The 15,004-nt window shown below is 45.9% G+C and overlaps 1 protein-coding gene across 3 annotated transcripts in view; it reads right to left on the bottom strand.

Annotated features, from left to right (window-relative positions):
- LOC140426775 (dihydropyrimidinase-related protein 3-like) overlaps positions 1–15,004 on the bottom strand; it is a 281,060-nt gene that overhangs the window by 151,123 nt on the left and 114,933 nt on the right. Inside the window, exon 1 of one of the 3 annotated variants that reach the window (XM_072511932.1) lies at positions 10,456–10,711. The exons of the other annotated variants lie outside the window; for them this stretch is intronic. The gene's annotated coding sequence lies outside the window, so the exon portion shown is untranslated. Of the gene's footprint in view, positions 1–10,455; positions 10,712–15,004 lie in introns of those variants that run through there. 3 annotated transcript variants of the gene reach the window in all.

Here is a 15,004-nt window from a genome sequence, read left to right on the forward strand (position 1 = left end):
CAGAAGGCCACTTTGTGTAAGTTAATCGCACCGCCCACATTGCTGTGCAAGGACAGCTTACAGCCAGCATTGACTCTCACTACCTTCTTTGCTGCTGCCCAAACCTTGCATCACCAGGGCTGGAGGCACTCCGACTGCAGGTGCTGTACTTCATTTCAAACCACGCTTTCCGGGGCCTCAGTCAGCTATGATTAAGTAGACGTTGACTGGAAAACCAAACCTTCCTATTCATGCCAACAGCGATTACTGAACAGATTTACAAGACTGAAAACCAGTGTCACAACAGCATTATGTAATTGGGATATGGGTCAGTGTTTTTTCCTGTACAGAAATTTCCTGTTCAATTTACTGCAGTAAGCAAGTGGAGGCATTTTATTACATGTGTTTAGGGCACCCCAAAGCGGTTTAGAGTCACAGCATAATTTGGAATAGAAGAAATGTGGCAGCTAACATGCACCCCAGCAAGTTCCCACAAGCAGCAATGAGATGGTGACTATTTTCCTGTGATACTGGTTAAGGGAGAAATGTTGGCCAGGACTGTGGGGAGAACACCCCTGCCCTTCTTCCAAAGAACGCTGTTTGCCATTTTATGCCCACAAGATGGCAAGTCAGTTTGACACCTTTGGTGGGATTCTGCCGGAATCGGCGGTGCGGGCAACTCCGGCGGGAAGAAATGACGTGAACCACTCCGGCGTTGGGCCGGAGTGGTTCACGTATAAACGGGCGGCCGGAGAATCGCCGTGGGGGCCGCCAACCGGCACGGCGCGATTCCCGCCCCCGCCAAATCCCCGGCGCCGGAGTATTCGGCAGTCGGCAGGGGCGGGATTCACGCCCCTTATTTAAAGGACAGCAGCCAGAATTCTCCAGTCATCAGGATTCTCTTTTCCCTCCTGTGGGCTTCCCGACGGTGTGGGGTGGCTTCAATGGGAAATCTCATTGACAAGTGTCAGGAAGGAAGAAACACACGAGCAAAAGGCATGCCGTTGAGAAACTGATGACTGAGGGACCGGAGAATCCAGCCGATCATTTCCGAATTTGCAGATGTCCTTCAGTACTGCATTGAAGTATCAGTCTATGTGTCCATAGTTCTAATTGAACAGGCCCCCTTCCCTTACTGCATGGAAATGACTGTAACAGTAACCTCTAAACACCATGCCACCCTCCGTCCCTTTTCTCACTCATCAGCAAAAGAAAAAGAACTCTTTGAATCCCAATCTGATATTTCATGGTTAGGCCTGGGGGACAGGTTCAGTACGAGGGTAGAGGACCAGATGTATCGGAGGTCTACCAAGGGATTCCGCTGAAGGGAAAGATCGGCCACAAATGGACACAGGGTATAATAAGAACTCAATTGTAAAGTTAGAGATGGTAAGACATGCACTTTGCATAGAAACACAAGAAATCCAGTACCATCCAGGAAGAACCATTTACAAGGCTTGCTGTAAACCTGAATATATTTGGAACAGTGGTTTAGTGACCAACACAGGGTTATTAGGCACAAGTGAAAGAAGGACTGTGGAAGCACATTTGACTGTCCTGTACTCGCTCTTCCTCCCAAAGTCACGGCCACTTCCATCACACACTGAAATCTAGACATCAAAATGTACTGAAATCAGAGATACTCAAGAGAGTCATATAGTTATGTGGCGTCCACATTATTGCGGGGCAGCACGGTACCACAGCGGTTAGCACTGTGGCTTCACAATGCCAGTGTCCCAGGTTCGATTCCCCGCTTGGTCACTGTCTCTGTGGAGTCTGCAAGTTCTGCCTGTGTCTGCGTGGGTTTCCTCTGTGCTCCGGTTTCCTCCCACAGTCCAAAGACGTGCAGATTAGGTGGATTGGACATGCTAAATTGCCCTTAGTTTCCAAAAAAGTTAGGAGGGGTTATTGGGTTGCGGGGGTAGGGCGGAAGTGAGGGCTTAAAGTATGTTGGTGCAGACTCGATGGACCGAGTGGCCTCCTTCTGCCCTGTATGTTCTATGTCCAGACAGACGCAAAGAAATCGAGTTCCCATTAATTTCCCTGTATCTCTAATCATTGATACCAACATATTTTGGTGCGATTATCAACCATGGAGGGTCACTGCCACCCTTTCCCAAACTTGCAGGCCCATAAAACAGTCAAACCCACTAAACCAGGAAATAAACCACAATATGGAACTGCAAATTCAGCTTTGAGGCTCAGGTTGCCAAGGCCACAAATGGGAGACCCATGTATCGGGATTTTGCCCCGTTGCCCTATTGCAGTTCCACCATGTGTGCTCCATCCATGCTTGTCAGCAGTCAATTTTCTTTTGAGAAGAATACAACTTTAATATAAAAAAAGACTCAGTCACTGAGGCAATACGTCAGAGTTTCCAACCATGAATGGGCAAAGTGCCCATCCATGAGAGGAATCAGATGCGATAATGAGGGGAAGTCACTGATAAATGTTGGTTTATGCCACATGCAAAGCAATAGACTAAGTAGGGAGACAGGCTGACAGAGAAGGCTTTGTATTTCCAAGTATTGGAAATGTATTGGAAATGAAATTTGAAAAAACCCACATGCAAACAGAATAATTAAAGACTCTGAACTGTGTGGGACAATTTACAGACCAACTCTGGAAGACTTAATTAGAAGGTTGTTATTCTTTTAATTCAGTCCTGGTGCATACATGCCCTTGTCATACATGCTGAAAGTACTTAAGTTTGTGACATTCCTAACTGGCCTGAAGCAACCCATCTCTCATCAGTCTTACCATATGGAAATTTGGAACCCAAGCCAACTTCTACATTGCACGCAAAATAAACCCAGATGCCAAGCCACTCACTGTCAATGTAGTGATCTCAACCCTATTAGAAAGGCTGGCATTACCTCCGGAGGATCATCAAGACCCTTTAATTGGTAAGTTAAATGTCAATGTACAGAAAACAATATATAAGGATCAACACACAATAACCAAACATCAATAGAATGTTGGGCAACAGGCAAAAATCCTGAAATAATTTAACAACCAGCAGGACAGGACGGTGGCGCAATGGTTGGCATTGCTGCCTCATGGCGCCGAAGTCCCAGGTTTGATCCCGGCTCTGGGTCACTGTCCGTGTGGAGTTTGCACATTCTCCCCGTGTTTGCGTGGGTTTCGCCCCCACAACCCGAAAGATGTGCAGGGTAGGTGGATTGGCCACATTAAATTGCTCCTTAATTGGAAAAAAATTATTAAAAATAAGCAACCAGTTGGAAATTATGCTGGAATAATCTAGGTACATTCAGTGGGACAAGTTCGGGTTGACTTAATATCATCTGTCTTCCACAATTACCCGCCAACATGCATCTAGTCCTGATCACCTTCCATTCACTTTTGTCTTAATCTTACTTACACAGCTCCAAATGGGAGCCCGTGTACTGTCCATCCATCTCAGCTGTGCACATACAGCGCAATATTCCTCCAGGATTTCATATGCTGAGGATCAAGGGCACACGATTTCCTCGTGGACTGGATTGTCAAATAGGCAATTACCCAAAACAAATTTATAGCCCAGGGTACATGCCCCATTGACAGACAGGCTTTGCAACATTTCCTCAAACCCTCTCCTTCCCAAGTGTTCCCAAGTTTTGGTGAAACATCAAAGTTTGAGAGTTATCACGAGGTAAAAAAAAAATCAACTGCAAAAATCCCAAATAGTCCAAAGCCACCTCTAGACAGTCGTCACTTTGCTAAATAATTCCCCCATTTTAGTTCACTACCATCCTTCACTGCTGTCTTGATTCGAAACAGCTGTGCACTAACTTAAAGGGAGATCATTCTTTGAACTCACCAATATACAAATTTCTCCGGATAGTGCTTCCCCCCCCTGAACTTGTTCAGTACATCGACACATCATGTGATGTACTTCCCAACCATAGCTTCAGGTAGATTCTAAATCCTATATCTGGTCCATGTTGGTTTGGTTGACCTCAGATGGGACAACATTGGTGGTGGTATAACTGTCTTCTCAGTTCCCTTGAGCTAGGGATGTAGGTGGGAAAGGAAGAAAGAATATCAGCTATAGTTCTTGGAGTCAAAACTCGTCTTGCACTATGGCACAAGATAGGTACTGGTAATTCAGCATCCCATTCCACACCTCGCCCATTTTCTTCTCCATTATCAAGTTTAACATCACCTATGTAGTATTTGAGATCTACCAAGGATGTATAGTTCAGAATTATAGCTTGCGTGCTTTATCCAGTGGCATGTCTGGAAGTCTAGTAAAGTTGGTGTCTAGCATGTCTTTGGATCTGCCAAGGTAGGACAACCGATCACGAATTGCTGTGTGAGCTCAAAGATACAGAATGAACACTTGGGTGAGGTATGCCGATCAGCTTGATGTGTTCTGAACAGAAGGTCGAAGGTCTGCATGAGTCAGCACTTCTCAGGAAAGGACAAGAGTTGGGGGAGTAACTTGAAAAGGCAGGCAGACCAGGAGGCCTTAAATTCCATTCCTTGCCTTTGACTGGTAGCCACTTTAGTCAATGTGACATTAGGGGTGATAAAGCTGGTCTCTGGACCACTGACTCAGAAGAGAAAGTAAAATCAAGCAAGGTTCCCACTCCTGTTCGCTACTGGGAGATTCCAGTTGGAATTGACGCTTGTGAAAATATTGGGTCAGTTCAGAAACAGGCTGCCTCTAGCCACACCTGGGTAAGGCAGCAATTGAGGGGGGGGGGGGGGGTGAGGGGAAGGACAGATGCAGAGGTAATACAATGCTTATAAAACCATGCCCCAAACATGGATTTTTCCTTTAGAATGAAATAAAAAGGAGAAGGGATTAACATGGGAAAAAAAACTCATAACATCAGGAAAACATTCTTTTCTGATTCCACTAGAAATGTATGATTCAAGTCATCCATATGTCTCAGATGTGGTGAAAAGCGCAAACAGCATTAACATAGCAAATATCCTAAGGGACTTCACATGAGAGTGTACAGTCATTGACAGGCTATAGGATAAGAATTGGTTGTCAAAATAGAATCGAGAAGGCATTTAAAGATAGAGAAGAGAGTTTAACAATGCAGAGGTAGTGAGGAACAAAACTGCATGGTGCTCAGGTGCGATGACTATCACATCTTCCTGAGGTGGTAGAATGGCAGAATGCATGAGGGCAGGGCAACTATGGGGGATGGACAGGCATATATGAAAGAGAGAATCATCAAAGCACAGGATGTGAGCTGGGATGTAGGGTTGTAAGATGATGATGGGGTGAGATGGAATGAGCTGGGATGGTTGCAGAGGTGGGATGGAGAAAAGCTATGGAGGGACTTATAAATGAGATTGATGAGATTTCAAAATAGCATGGCTTCTCCTCTGTATTAAATCTGTACTGCAACAGACCTATATTTGAACAGCCTGTCCAGAATCCAGCTCTGATGTGACTGCCACAGTACTAACTACCTCTCACTGCTATAATAATCTTTATTAGTGTCACAAGTAGGCTTACATTAACACTACAATGAAGCTACAATGAAAATCCCCTAGTCCCCACACTCTGGCATTTGGGTACATTGAGGGAAAATTTAGAATGTCCAATTCACCTAACACGCTGCCTTAGGAAAGTGGGCAGCATAATCAAAGACCCCTCCCACTCGGCTTATTCACTCTTCCAACTTCTTCCATCGGCAGGAGATACACAAATCTGAGAACACTCACTAACAGATTCAAAAACAGCTTCTTCCCCGCTGTTACCAGACTCCTAAACAACCCTCTTATGCTTTTATGGACTGATCTGATCTCTTCACTCTGAGTAGAACTACTCTCTACTGAGTAGAACTACACTCCTGTATGCTTCACCCGATGCCTGTGTCTATGTATTTACATTGTGTATTTATGTTTGCCCTATGTTTCTTTCCATGTATGGAATGATCTGTGTGGACTGTACACAGAACAATACTTTGCACTGTACCTCGATATACACGACAATAAACTAATCCAAATCACGTCTTTGTGGGAGGAAACTGGACAACCCGGAGGAAATCCATGCAGACACGGGGAGAACGTGTAGACATGACCCAAGCCGGGAATCGAACCCAGGTCCCTGGTGCTGTAAAGCAACAGTGCTAACCACTGTGCTACCGTGCCACCCAACTCTGTGTCTGCCTCCAGCCTTGTATCTCACCTCACTTCATTCTACTTCTGTAACCCCCATCCCCTATCCAGCCCTATGCATTGCTGTGCTCAAACTGGCCTCCTGATTATGTGACATTGAGAGATTTTTAAAATTGTTATTCATGTTTGCCACACAATTCTGATCCACTGAACTCCTGATGCACTGTGAAAGCTCCTGATCATGACTGAGCTATCAAGCTGCTGGGACAATAATGTATAGCAAGGCAGAATTCCACAGGATTGATTTTTTTTGCGTGGGCCAGGGAAAAGTGAGGGTAAGTATGAAAAAGCAAGATAAAGCATTTGTTGGATGTGTGGAGTAAACTTGGGCAATGCATTGCTGGAGCACTGCCACTAGAGGGATCCCTAGCACTCAAATGGCTTCCAGGAGGCCTCTTGTGGCCAAACCCTAGTAATACAATGACAGCCTGCCCTGTCCTTGGAGATGCCATTTCTCCAAACTCACTGCCCCATTAGAACAAATAGCTCATTCACACGCACATCTTTGCTGGTGTGCATAACCTAGATGAGTTATTAAAATTTTATCCTCACGAATTCACATAACCTTCTGACAAATGGCACATTACTATCATCATCATTTGCTTTTTCATAGAATTTATGAAAATATTTTTATCTTTACAAATATCTTGTAGAATTTTCCTTTGTTGTTTTCCCATATGTCAAAGTTATATTACAAAATGGAACCATTGATTGCAGCCATTTCATACCATAGAGAGGCTGTCAATAATATATCAATTTTCCTACATTAGCTTTACTGAAGAGAGAATATTTGCTGGAATTTATGGTAGGCGGAACCGGTGCTGAGTGCACACTGCAGAAGCTTCTCTTTTGCAATATGACCGCGTTCATCATATTCCTTTAACTTGCTGACTCACTGAGATCACCCAGAACTTCACCTAATGAAGGAGAGAATTGGATCCGAGGTTTTGTTCTGATGCAATCTGTAATTACATAACCTTGACAGGAGCTCCACATTGCAGCTTCTAGAACATACTATCTGCAAAATGAAGGTCCATCTAGTTTGCCTGGTCATGTGATACAGCAATAATGGAGATGCTGACTAATCTGAGCCATCAATTTCTGAAAGAACAGCATAAAGATGATGTGGCACCTCATCACTTTATACTCTCAACCTTTCACTAGAATTAAAGGCAGCAATTCCATTTCACCAGTGCAAAATGTCAGTTCTGATTTCAACTTCCTAATTTTAATGGAGCAACAATCCCAAGGATATTAGCTAGAATCAATTCCCTTTCAAGGCCCATTATATCAATGGCACTGAAAATTAATGTGAGTACTTCACTGTGAAAAATTATCGGCAGAATCCCATACTTTGTGTGCACATCCCCCCCCCCCCCCCAATTAACTCTTCCTCCTGTCCTTAATCAAAGCTAAGGTAGTGTGCCCATCCAATCTATCCTTCTATTTGATGTTGCACCAACATTGAACCTCTCAAGTCAACTATTAACCTTCTCAATATTTCAGGACAGGAGCCATTAGTCCCAAATCCTCTTGGAGTGGTTGAGGCACAAAAGACTGATTTAAAAACACAGCACTATCACGTACCCTTGCCCACCAATCCTATCAATGCCCTTGCCCTACTGAGACCAAACTTAAAGCATCCCACTTAAACACAGCACTGCGCATAGGTGGAGAAAGGGGAAAGCTGACAAGTTCAAGGTAAGAGGATCAAAACAAAAACTCAGACATGTCACCCCTCAAACCTAGATGGAACTGCCAATTCAATAAACAGGATGTGTGTATAGTTGTCCTATTATCCCTAAAATCAGCTTGGACAGAAAGGAGGCACGTTCAATAGAGTTGTTCCTTCTGCACCAAAATGTCCTACGTTTTGAAATGATCTGCCTGAGAATTTTTTTAAATACTCAAAGTCTTCATAGAATCATAGAATTTACAGTGCAGAAGGAGGCCATTCGGCCCATCGAGTCTGCACCGGCTCTTGGAAAGAGCACCCTACCCAAGGTCCACACCTCCACCCCATCCCCATAACCCAATCTCACACTAAGGGCAATTTTGGACACTAAGGGCAATTTATCACAGCCAATCCACCTAACCCGCACATCTTTGGACTGTGGGAGGAAACCGGAGCACCCGGGGGAAACCCACGCACACATGGGGAGGATGTGCAGACTCCGCACAGACAGTGACCCAAGCCGGAATCGAACCTGGGACCCTGGAGCTGTGAAGCATTTGTGCTATCCACAAGGCTACCATGCTGCCCCTAATGAACAGGTTTTCATATCCCATTCCTCCCCAATCCCTTAATCCTCATAGTGTTTTTGTCTATCACCATACAATCTTATAATGGCCACCTGGCCCATCATATCTGTGCCCATGAGCACTTTGAAAGAGCTGTCAAATTGACCCTGCCCTCCCAATCATTTGTATACCCTACATGTCTTCTGACTTTTCAACTATATATCTAATTCGGATAGGAAAGTTGCTCCTGAATCTGCTCCCGTCAACTTTTCAGACAGCACATTCCCGACTACAACAACTCACAGGGTGGCACTCTGGAGTAGTGGAGTCATTAATGCAAGTTTCCATTGAGCTTTCCTCAGCACCAAAAGCTAACATTACAACTGAAGCCACAACCCCACCCCTTAGCCCTCAACCTCCTCTTCCGAACCGGGTCAAATGCCAAAACAATCAACAGCCCCCCATGCCAAAGTCAGACTCAAGATGGCAGACAGTAAATCACAACAGAGTGATACGAAGGGTGGGGGGGGGAAGGAGATCAACTTTTCGGAGTGAAGGCAAACAGAGAACAAAGGCTCCCTTTATGTAGGCTAGTTCTCACAATGTGCAAGATTCACACGTGTGTGTCTGTGTGTGCACGATGCATAGCAGCAGATCCCAATTCTTGTCCATTGAATAGAAGATACACAGCAGGGACAGATCAACTTAAAGAGAATCCTTTTTATGTTTTATCAAATCATGAATATAATTTCACTCATTTACTATTACAGTTTGTGAATGGAGTACAGCACACAGAAACTAATATCAGTGAACAAATGGGATTCAGTCCCAGTCAAATGAGGAGAGAGAAGCCACATTGTGCTATCAGAGCACTTTATCTCCGATTCCCCACCCATCCCTTGACTCCACCCAAAGAATATAACACAAAGGTACCGAACAGTCAAAATGTGTGGACAATTTTAATTGCTTTACACTGAAATAAATCCTTCTGGAATATTGGAAATGATTTGAATTAAAGATGTGATTTTTTTAAAATGAAAAGCATAACATTTATGAAGTATTAATCTGTACATTGAAGGTGTGTGTCATCCAATTTCCTTTTTCAAAACAAAAAAAAAAACCCTGCTGCCTGTCCCTTTTATGCACTGGGTTAAATTCTTTTGTCTGACCTGACACACGCCTACCCCAACATATTCATTCCAATTCGTCAGAGACAAAGGCAAACAGCCTCAGCACGACAATAAAAGACTGGTCCAGATTGCGGGGGGGGGGGGGGGGGGGGGGGGGGAGCAGAGCCAGTCCAGCGAGGACTGAAGTTTATCCCGCCAGTCCTCAAACGAGCCTACAAAGCTCCCTGACTCGGTGTCTATTCATTTTCACTGTGCAAATGCAGGTTTTACTGATGCAACTGGGAGCCTGTGCCATAAAGCGCTAACTGGGTGGTGTCTCAGCGTTGGGTTTCTAACTGGTCCCACTCCCCATGTTGAAATAAAACACACACACAAATGTGTACGTGTAGACAAATAAAAGTCATCGCTCCAGTGGAATTCGTGCGCTTAAAAAAAGGACACACGAAGCAACCCCCCAAAAAACAGCTTTTAAAAAATTCAGTTTCAGCCGCCTGGATAATTCAGATTAAAATATAGGTCCCGTTTGTGAGGAACAGATACTATTTTCTAACGGTAGCCAACCCCATGGACCGGTTAACATTAAAAACAAAACCTCTACTCAACAACTCAAGTCGTGTTTTCAAAGTTGCAGTTAAATAACAAAAAGATTGGAGGAGGGGGGTGGAAGAGAGGTCACCCCTTGGGATAAATAACCTCGATTAAAATCAACGCAGATTCCACATTACCTTCCTGCAACGATGCTGCCCCCAACCCCCACATAACACATACACAAAAGCCCTACTTTTCAGATTTGTATTATCTGCAGCACTGGAGCCTAGAAGCCAGCAACACAATGCAGTAAATTTACATCTCTGACCATCTGCAGCCTTATCTAGTCCCGGTGGGTGCAAAGAATCCAAGGAAGGAACCAACTGCACGTTTGGAAAATGCAACAAAAAGAAAACAGGCTTTCGATACATACCGTTATCCGGGGAATGTTCTTTTTACCCTGATATCCCCGACATCATATTTTTTTAAAGGGTATTATAATCTATCAGTTAAAAATAAAATAAAAACTAAGCACTTTTTTTTTCTCTCTCTCTAGCTTCTTCTAGCTGGAGTCTGGCAGGGACGTGATTTGCTCCCGTTCCCATACAATAGCAGCGCTGTGCGAGTGTGCTGGGCTCTGACTATAGGCTGCTCCCAGTGCTGCACCTCCCTCCAGCTGCTATTGATCGCTGTCTGCAGCTCGCCTCGCCCAGGCAGTGTATGTGTCTGTGTTTGTGTGTGTGGACGACGCGGCACAGTCACCGCCAGGCGGAGCCAAGGCTACTCCCAACACCCAGCACCTCTGGCACCTCAATAAAGTCCCCCCCCCCCCCCCCCCCCCAGAAAACAGCCTTGAAAACAAAAAGGACAGAATGATAAATATCTTCTTGGCTTTCCGATAATTAGGGATCTGACCCAATTCCAACCACCCCTTCCCTCTGAGAGGCATCCAAGTTGTCTTGTCATGTGCATTAAGCGTATTTTTTCCCTATTTGTAATACTGCCTGTATTGTGTTTATTTTTTAAAAAATTAAGGTTAAAAATGAAAGGGAAAACTTTATCATCAGCCACATGGAGTGATTTTTGTATTGTGCAATTTATAACATTTCCTGGCTGTGATAAATTGGCACATTTCATCTTCCCCTGGTAGTTGCACTGCACCTTTCGAGCAACCACTAGATCACTTGTGGCTTGCTCAAGGCATGTTCGAAGATACAGTTTTAAATTCGGTGTATGTTAGATGTGGGAAAGGGAAGTCAGAGGTGCAGGGTTGCTAATTCTGGTTGAATGTATTCCTGGAGGTTTTTGACTACACTCCCGCCTTCAACTGCCCACTCCCACTCCCAGACTCCCACCATTAGTGGCCTAACGCACCACCTTGCCATATCAAATGGAGCATGAACAGATGACAGGCAAGAATCATCTATAACAACCTCTTCACACGGCCTCCTGACCCCCTCCCCCCCGCCGCCATCTTCAATATTGTCACAGCTAATAAACAGAAGCATTCAAAGAAAGGGAAACAATTGTTTCTCGTGCTCCGAGGATTTTTTCCCCCCAGAGTTACTCAGGGGTAGAGGCCTGGAGATGACTCTTCCATTCCTCACAACTCCAGGCCAATTCTGGAAGTTTGGCAACTCCCCAAAGAGGGCGGACGGACTGGGATTTAGAAAGAATTATGTGAGAAGCTTACTCAAACCGTGAAAAGATTTTCTTTCTGCATCGGAGAGCCTCAAATTTCCCAACAGCCAATCAGAAAACCGTGCCAGATTTCTTTTCATACTTACATAATCCGAGCAGATGGCTGAATCACATGAGTAGGTCAAACATGATGTTTTATGAGGACCAGATTATTTCGTTTTTATTCTTTCATGGGATATGAGCATTGCTGGCTAGGCCACCATTTCTCCCTCTTCCTTAATTTTCTCTTGGAGAAGGTGGTCAGGAGTCATGGTGCTGTTACCGTGTTATCATTAAGTACTCACTGCACAAACACAAGCTGGTTGGTCCATTTGAGGGTGAATGCTCCAAATGAACTTTCTCCCTATCCTCCCCACTCTTTATCCAACCCCATCAGCGTCACATTCTGTTGCTTCCAGAGGAAACACGTCAGATGCCAGAAAACAGAAATTTAACAAAAGACAAAAAATGGAGAAAATACTCAGCAGGTCTGACATCTGCAGAGAGAGATACAGGACGGAGTCTCCAGCCTCCTCGTTGAGTGTGTCTCGATGTTGGGAGATAGCGCGCCATTCACTGATGGCAAGATTCTCTGCTCCCACCGCTGTCAATGGGATTTCCCATTGACGCCACCCCACACTGCCGGGAAATCCAGAGGAGGGGTGCATGGCCGGCGCAAACAGAGAATCCGGAGAATTCTGGCCACACAGTTTAAACATTCCATTTTTTTGTCAGCTCAGATGCTGCAAGACCTGCTGAGTATTTACTGCATTTCTGTTTTTGTTCCTTCAGTTTATTTTTATTCTGTGTGCATATTCAATTTCCACTTGAATGCATTTGCTTCAACTACCCCTTTTTGTGATGAGTTCCACAGCTCTCAACTTGCCTGGATGAGTGCCACTCCAAATACACTCAAGAAGCTTGACATCATGCAGGACGAAGCAGCCCACTTAATTTGCCACCTTTGACATTCACGCCCTCCGCCACAGTGGCAGCCGCGTGCAGAATTTACAAGATGCACAGCAGGAACTCACCAAGGCTTCTTCGACATCACCTTCCAAACCTGCAATCTCTAATAGTTTGATGGACAGGTGCAGTGGATACCTGAGAGCACCACCATCTGCAAGTTCCCCTTCAAGCCACTCACTTGGAAATATATCGGCGTTCCTTCACTGTGTCAAAATCCAGGAACTCCCTTCCTAACTGCATTGCGGGTGTACCTACATCACATGGCTTGCGGACGTTTAATAAAGCAGGTCAACACCTAGGGATAGATAATAAAAGCTGGCCGAACCAGCACACCCATGTCCCATGAAAGTATAAAATAAATGCTGAACACTCTCAGGTTAAAGACGTCCCTTCTGAATTTCTGACTGGATTTTTCAGTGATTATCTTACTTTTCTGGCCCCAGGTTCCGGTCTCCTGCTAAAGTGGAAATGCCTCCTCTGAGTTTCCCCTTTCAAACCCCTTGGGCGGGATTCTCCGAGCCTCCACGCCGAAATCGCGCTCGGCGCGGGGGTGGAGAATGGGCATCAATCCCAAGATCGGGTCCGATGCCGCTCCCGCGATTTTCCGGTACCCGGACAATCGTCCCAATCAGGAGCGCGCAGTTGAAGTAGCGCCGGTCGGAGGCCATTGAAATAGGCCCCCCGTGGCGATTCTCCAAGTGCAGCTGGCCGCGTTCCTTTTGGCGTGGTTCTCAAATGGTTCCACCCGGCGGGCACTCGGTGTGGCGGCTGTGGACTCAGTCCGCGTCCGCCCTGGTGGGGGGCAGGGGGATCATTCACTGGGGGGTGCCTCCAGGACAGCCAGGCTATCGATTGGGGGCCACCGATCCGCGGGCACGCGCGATCTGGGAGGGAGCCTATCTTCTTGGTGCCGGTCCGTCCGTGTCGTGCGGGGCGGCTGACGGAGGCCACTGCCGTGCGTATGCGCGGACCCCCGAACGGAAGTTCAGGGCCCCGTATCAGCAGCCTGAGCTGCGAGGAACACTCCGGGGCCCTGCTAGCCCCCTCTAGGTAGGAGAATCACTCTGGACTTTTTCCAGTTAAGTCCAGAGTGATTTGTGCGCATTTTTTCATGGGCGTGGGAACATAGCCCCATTATTGGAGAATCCCGCCCACCGCCCCTCGATCGAGTCACCCCATAATTCTCTCTTTTCTCAAGTAAAAAGCCTGTTTAATATTTTTGGGTAGCTATAACCTCTCAGTTCTGGTATCATTCTCGTAAAACATTTATAATCAGTGCCTTTAAATCCTTCTCAATTCTCAGAGACCAAAACCTTTCACAGTACTCCAGCTGTGGCCAAACCAAGGATCAATACAAGTTTAATATAACTTCACTGGTTTTCATTTCTATTCCCATAGATATAGATTCCTTTGCTTTGTTTCTTTTATTGCCTGACTGTGTTGCTGAGTTTACGGGCAGCACGGTAGCATTGTGGATAGCACAATTGCTTCACAGCTCCCAAGGTCCCAGGTTCGATTTCCGGCTGGGTCACTGTCTGTGCGGAGTCTGCACATTCTCCCTGTGTGTGCGTGGGTTTCCTCCGGGTGCTCCGATTTCCTTCCACAATCCAAAGATGTGCAGATTAGGTGGATTGGTCATGCTAAATTGCCCTTAGTGTCCAAAATTGCCCTTAGTGTTGGGTCGGGTTACTGGGTTATGGGGATAGGGTGGAGGTGTGGGCTTGGGTAGGGTGCTCTTTCAAAGAGCCGGTGCAGACTGGATGGGCCGAATGGCCTCCTTCTGCACTGTAAATTCTATGATAGTGATCTATCTACCTGCATCACTAAATCTCCCTTCCTCCATTCAGACAGTTAAAGGGTGTATTAAATGGAGGCAATGAGGATCTTGCCTGCCAGCTGGAGAGCCATCAAGAGCCTTGCATCACTTCTTTTCAGAAAAGCCAATGAGGCACTGAAATCTGCAATGGCCGACCCTCCCCAGGATCAAGGACCCCAGGAGGGAGGGAGAGCTTTTGTACTGTCGATTGTGTATTGCTCCATGTCCGAATGCCATGTGTTTATCAGCTGCTGCCCTCTTTGTCTGTGGTTTGGCTTCTAGAGTATGGGGTGCACCGTCGCTCTTCCGCCCTGCCCTGTGGCCGGGTGCTGCGGGAGGGGGAGAGAGTGGCGGGCTGACTTAGATGCTGGTATCCTTATTGTATTGTTAAATGTCCACTGTTACTATTGGAGGATGTGTGCTTGTCAGCTACAGCCCCTTTATCCGTGTCATTGCCCTCAGAGGGGGGCGCCCTCGCTCTTCCACTGTGCTCTGCGCCAGTGTGACTTTCCGGTGC

The sequence above is a fragment of the Scyliorhinus torazame genome, chromosome 7, assembly GCF_047496885.1.
Source record: "Scyliorhinus torazame isolate Kashiwa2021f chromosome 7, sScyTor2.1, whole genome shotgun sequence".
Classification (NCBI taxonomy): Eukaryota; Metazoa; Chordata; class Chondrichthyes; order Carcharhiniformes; family Scyliorhinidae; genus Scyliorhinus; species Scyliorhinus torazame.